Consider the following 7,507-nt stretch of genomic DNA (forward strand, 5'->3'; position numbering starts at 1 on the left):
TGTGTGTGTGTGTGTGTGTGTGTGTGTGTGTGTGTGTGTGTGTGTGTGTATTTAAGGTTAGCAGAGTTTAGAGGTTGGAATAACCGTCTAAAGGATGAAACTATCCGTTATACTACCGGTATAATTACCTATTTTAACCATGGACATACATACATAAGCATATTATTCTCATAGATTACAGATAATGACAAAGATAAGCACGAGTTCACCAGGAATCAAATTTAAAGTAAACAGAAAAAGGAGAAATATTGATCAACAGAAAATGACTTGCATCAATTATTTTTGAATTCAATAGAAATAGACTGCATTTCGTCTAACAGCTCTTTTTGCTTCGAGCGTTATATGGTATTGCCACTGAAAATTCTAAAAATAATATTCATAATATTTGGTAATATATTCGATCTGGAACATGGAGCTTCGTCAGAATGAAACTTCGTCAGAAATACATATTTAAAAGAAAGGAAAAGAAAAGAAGTGCTTCGAGAGAAAATGAAAGGCTTTAAATATTTAAATCATACCATTTTGCCTGTGTGGCTTTGGGACGCCAAGTAGATGACTGAACTTAAAATAGTAATTGGTGGGTTAATTTTTCTATGGGGGTAATAGGGTGAATAAGTAATAAAAAAGTAAAAATAAAAGATTTACAATAACGGGATTCGCCAATAGGTTTACTTCTTGTTTTTTATATATAATGTCCTAAGCGATTTTGGGCCACTTACAACATATACTACTTTTCTATACTTTCATTTATTTATTAATTTATTTATTTATACCAACATATAACGCCAATAAAATTATGTCTGATTATAATATAGATGATAGAAGGGAACCTTTTACACCGATTGAGCTCGTATCACAATTAAGGACCATAAGGATAGCTACTTAAGTAACACTCAATTCAGATTAATTTGCCCCAATAAATCAGATTTAGGAAAACTAAGTAAAGCAATTTTAGATAAGTACATACCTGTCCTTAGAAAAATTATTGTAATCGGTTGGTTCTCTAATATAAAACATTGTAATCGGTTGGTTCTCTAATATAAAACATAAGGATAAACATAAACCTCTGCAAACTGATATTCAAAATTACTACTCTTCTATAAACCCTACTATCTTAAATAGTGCTCTCATTTTTGCTAAGAACTACACTAAGATCAACAAATTATGGGCAAGAAAGGACACCCCAAATTTCTTTGATATAAAAATGGGATCCCCAGACTTAGCGGAAGTGACTGACCTTGTTGGAATACATCTATTAGACAATAAGGAATTCCCAGAATTTGGTGGGGGACTCTACAGGGATGATGCACTTTTTATAATTAGAAACACCTCTAACAGACGCCTAGAACTGCTTAAAAAAACACCAGTATAAATTTTTCAGTAGATTCAGCCTTTCTATCATTATAGAGAATGAAAATTATTTTATCAATTACCTAGACGTTAACTGTAATTTAAATACGGGACTACATGAACCTTGCATGAAACCAAACTCAAACTTAAAATATATAAACTATAAAAAAAACTCTTATAAAAAGCATTAGTAAAAGAATTTCTTCTCTCTCTTCTAATGAGGACTTATTCAATAAACATAAAGATCAATATAAGGCACTAAAAGACGCAGGTTACAAAAGTAAAATGAAATATATCCCATATAATAATATAATGACTAAGGACAATAGAATATAGAAATATGCCTAATTTAAGCAATAAATCGCAAAAACTTATAGTCCACAATACTAACAAGAAGGGAATTGCAACACCAATAAGAACAACAATAATAATAGGAATAAAAATAATAATAAAATGATGAGAACGAAGCGAAGCATGAATGATGCTAATAGTATCACTAATCACGATGACAACAACAATAACTTAAAATATTGTAGGCAGAAACCCAGTCGTAGCCCCACCAACGGCAGTGCTAACGCGTATAACATTGATAATGAGATTAATACTAACATGCGTAAACATAACAAGCATCACTCTAACAGCAATAAAGCTGTGTCGTACGGTAAGATTACTGGAAAAAAAAAGAAAGATATTCATTGGCTTATTCTCCCGTATGTTATGCAAATTGAAACGAACTGAGCCAAATCTATACCCGAAATTACAAATAAGCACTTTGGTAAGAATAGCAGGTATTCGGAAATTATTAATAGCCAAATAAGATTGGTTATTTAGATAGCAATAACAATAATATCAATAACAACAATAATAAGAATACAAATAACAACAACCATACCCACCTCAAACCTAGTTATGATAATACCAACAATCCTAATAACACTATCATAATACACCTAACATCAACCCCACCAGTAAGTAATTCTCCCCCACAGCACTACCTATGTGATTATTTCAGAAATAAATATAATTGCACCCTTAGAAATACTTATAAAAAAAAAAAGATGTATTTTACCAAAACACAATTAGTAAAAAATATATATAGGAGCTACCCAAAATGAAATGAAACGAAGATTATCCACATACCAACACACTTTCAGAAATAGAAATAAGATTAATTCGACAAGATTAAGTAAATATATTTGGGAACTTAATGATAAAGATATTAGATCTATTTTAGAATGGAAATTCCTCGCCTCTACAATGTGTGCATCAATGAAAAATGTTTCATACTAGAGGCCCGACACTCATTACTGAAATTGTGGGAAGAGAGTAATTTAGATTGCCTGCACAATAGGTAAGTTTACCTTCTCTAGATATAAATAGTATTAGGGACTGTTTTGCATTATCCTCACTAATAGTATCCAGAGCTCTTCACCATAGAAATAGTAGAATTCGATACTAAATGATAGCATATATTGCTTCAAATTAAAGCTTATTCAATAGTCATAAACACCTAGACATCTTATAGGTAATCCAGCATTAAAAACCCTACAGTAGTCTATCCGAGTTTAAAATTTCCCCTCCCACACATAATCACTAAATTATACAATATATTATATCAATTTACAACTCCTCAATTTAACCTTCTCACCCCCTTTTAATCATATAATCCCAGTTCTATTAACTCTTAATTTAGACTATAGAGTGCACAAGTATCCATTCACCTACCTACCATTATCCCATCCCAATGGCACCTGGACCTGCCACCTTAGCAATTAATTAATTTGGCTCTATTTGCAACTAATTTTATCTTTCTATACCATTTGTTAGCTTGTTTCACATAACTTAATTTCATTCTGGACTTAATTCCAGTCAGCAAGGGACTACTTCCATTTATTGGAGACCCCCCCCCCACTATTAGATTAACTCATTTCAATAACCTTCCCAGCCCGTATAACAAAATTTATCTAACACTTTAATATTAACTTCACACCTCTTTCAGTTTGTATTTGCTTGTACTTTGTATTGCAGTTAGCGCTTTTCTACGAATTATCATTGCTGTTAGGTGGATTAATGCATACATGGAAGTGCAATTTTGGAAGCCCCCATATGTATGCACCCAAGCATGGGTTGATATAATGATAATTATGGTAATAATAAGATAATATATATTAACTATGATTGAGCAAACTGTAGTATCAGACTTCATCTGTAACAATAATAATAATTAGAAAGTAATTAAATTGTAACCATTTAATTAACTTAGGGATTTATACTTGCACGTATTCATGTGACCACTAGGCTGAATGTAGTCAGGAAATGTGTAGCCAAGTAACTGTTTGATTGTCTAGTCAGTTCACTGCTTAGATACTGTGGATGGTAGTTCAGAAGTTAGACTTTGTATTATAATTCTCTCAATTTAGTTTACTTCCCTAGTCATTAGCTCTCCTTAATCGTAATTTTCAACTTTATCACCCCTATTTCTTTTCCTTAAAATTTGTTCCCTTCTTTTTTCTACTAATTTCACATTTCTGTTTCATAAAGCTTTTGGACCATTTCCTCCACGTCACCCGACCGCCTTAATTCATAATTATCTAAATAGACACCTCTCTATGTTTTAATGATACTGCTGTCACTGTTCATTCCTTCGCATTGTACTTGTTTACATGTTTGTTTTTATATACAATGTCCTAAGCGATTTTGGGCCACTTACAACATATAATAATTTTCCATACTTTAATTAATTAATTAATTAATTTTTCTATTTATTTGCAGCAACCCGTAACCGGTCTTAATAGATTGCCCTTTGTTTTCAAATTCAGTTGACCAAATATATCGAACGCTGGACCTTGGTCAATCACATTACAGGCAATAGGTGCTTGGACTTTACAACATATCAGTAAGTAAATAATTGAAATTAATTGTTGGGCACTTTATCATGATAAACTGTTAATTAGTACTATAAACATAATTATTAAGAACTATTATGATTACTTCAAAACGTTATGATACTCTCACTCCCTCTTTGTCTAAATCTATTGACGTATTCTTTATTGTAAATTTTTTATTTTTACTTTTTTATTACTTATCCACCTTATTACTCCCATGGAAAAATTAACTCACCAGTTACTATTTTAAGTTTAGTCACTTACTCAACGTCCGAAAGCCACCCATAGGTAAAATGGTATGATTTAAATATTTTAAGCCTTTCATCTTCCTCTCAAGGCTCTTCTTTTTCTTTCTTTTCTTTTATGTATGCATTTTTCTTCACTCTGATGAAGTTCCATGTTCTATATCGGAATCATTACCAAATATTATGAATATTATTTCTAGAATTTTCTGTAGCAATACCATATAAAACTGGAAGCAGAAACAGCTGTTAGATGGGATACATTCTACTTGTATTTAAATAAGAAATAATAATTGATGCAAGTCAATTGTCGTTGATCAATATTTCTCCATTTTCTGTTTACTTTATATACATATATATTTATATATATAGATGTCCCTACACCTACATTTATATATACACAGACGCACACCAACCTGCATTCATACTTATAAACACACATATACATATACATATACACACATACATAAACTTATACATATATTTACATATATTATATATATACACACATATATACATCTACATTTACACACACACACATGTATACATACATATACACATACATACATACACGCATATATATGCACACTCACAGCCATACATATATATATATATATATATATATATATATATATATATATATATGTGTGTGTGTGTATATATATATATATATATATATATATATACAGCTATATATATAGGGACCTAGATATATCTTTTTAAGTTTATATTTACATACTCACATCTTTAGAGTGGGAAAATATGAACTCTTTAAGTTCTATTTATAATTTTAATCATAAAAGTTTTATATTTACTTGAAATAATAGTTAAAGTTATCTATTATAAGTTATCAGTATAGTAGCCTATTAATTATAACAAATTTAAAAAATCATTTATATCTAATAAATCCATTGGTTGGTAGCGAAGGCAATAGTAGGTATGTATTAGCGGTTTTGGTTGAGAGGATGGTGAAAGAATACAAAGTGTGAGTATGTGTGGGTGTAAGGGAGAATACACTAGAAAAGAGGAAGGTGCACAGAAAATCACAAAAAGGAATAATTTAGAAAAAAGAGTGGAATTATAGGAGGAATATGTTTATAGTGTGGTCAAATTGTACTTTAAGATTAACTGTAATTAAAGCTAATCGTAATTAGGGAATTACATAAATTTAACAAAATGGGCAAACGATGAGTAAAATCTGTGTTTACAAGACAGGATTACATCTGATAATCTATTAAATAATGGTGGTTGCGAAAGATGGTGAGCAATTTCCTTCAATAGAATTTACAAATGCCGTGGTTAGTGTTGCACGGGAGAGCCGCACTTACAATGGCCTAGGACTGGGTAAGGGAATGTTTTGGGATTTGGGGTTGTGTATATAAGTTCTAAAGTGTGCTCGGTAATGGCGTTTGAAATCAACATTGCTCCCAATAAAGATACTTGGTGGAAGCGTGGCGTTACTACTTGGTATTTTATAGACTACATTTTTGCGAAGACAGACACCTCCTAGATGGCGAAGTTGAGACATCCGGAAACTACAGGTTTTCCTGCATGTCCTGAGGTTGGAATTGATCGCTGAGAAGATCAGGTTGTAATGTGCTGCAACCATCAATAAAAAACGGTGGTATTGCCAGTACCAGTATTGGATTGGGAGGTGGGCATCACTGCTAGTGTATGCCGTCATATCAGTAGTATTATTGGGTGTAGCATTACGCTTGGTATTATTGTGTCGGTTGGGATTTGTATTATTGTTGTATTATTGCTACTAACTGCGTTAGTATGGGATTGCGTTTAGTGCGTCAGATCACAGGATGCAAAGAAAGAAGTTTGCATCTGTCAGAGGAAGTAATTATATATCGTACATTAGGCATGGTGAAGTAGAAAATTTTAATACATAATTTATTGAAGATGTGATCATATTTCTGGCGTAGTGGGAAAATACAGTTTAGAATTTGAAAGAACAGTTTAGGCAGGGAATTAACATGGATTGAAATTCAGGGCAAACCACGGGATCTTGCAGCCTGTTCTTGGAGTGATTAGAGCGCGTGAGTATAAAGGATGGGTCAAGATATAGAGGCTTGAAGTCATTATAGATTCGAAAAGGTCGGTAGGGCTGGCGAGTACAACGCGTTTTCTTTCTTTTTTTTTTTTTTTTTTTTTTTTTTTGTTTTGTAAGATTGATGGACTCCTGATGTGTGGAAAAAGGTCTTGCGTGTCAAGGACTAGTACGAGGAAAGGGAAGTGCAGTTTTGTCTGTAGGATACAGACATGCGCATCTATCTATCTATCTATCTATCTATCTATCTATCTACATGTATGTAAGTATGTATGTGTATAAATACACACACACACACACATATATATATATGTTTACACACGCACACATATAAACATATATATATGTTTACCTCCCGCACCAGCGCATCACAGTCGGTGTTGTTATGCTTATATCTCCGCAACTTAGTGGTCCTGCCTAAGAAATCGTTACAGTAATTACCAGACTTAAAACGATAAGTCCTTGGGGGCGATTAGTTCCATTAAAAACTAGGGGAGGCGACAGTCTGATGACTAAAACAGATAGAAGGATTTTAATGAATCTATCTATCTGTTTATGTATGTAAGTATGTATGTATGTATGTTTGTATATATGTATGTATGTACATATGGGCGGGAATTAGCAGGTTTCGATTTTCATATCCACGTAACATTTTTTAATTAGATTAACGCTTGTTGTGAAGAATCCAAGCCGAACAGCAGACTTCATTAGATTAAGATTTGCGATTACTCTCAGTGTATTTGTTGGTTTAACGAAATACTTCCCTCATTGAATATTAAAACAGATTCCCAAGAATAACAAATAAAATTAAATAACAACATTTGGAAATAAATATATGATAATATATCCAGAAACAGGAATCCTATTACCCTACATGTTTCTGTCAGTCAAAAATATTTTGCTAATTATTGTGTGACAATATCAAACCACTGCTTTCCAGTAATTAAACCTGTCATATAAGTTCACACCCACTT

The sequence above is a fragment of the Octopus bimaculoides genome, chromosome 20, assembly GCF_001194135.2.
Source record: "Octopus bimaculoides isolate UCB-OBI-ISO-001 chromosome 20, ASM119413v2, whole genome shotgun sequence".
Taxonomy (NCBI): domain Eukaryota; kingdom Metazoa; phylum Mollusca; class Cephalopoda; order Octopoda; family Octopodidae; genus Octopus; species Octopus bimaculoides.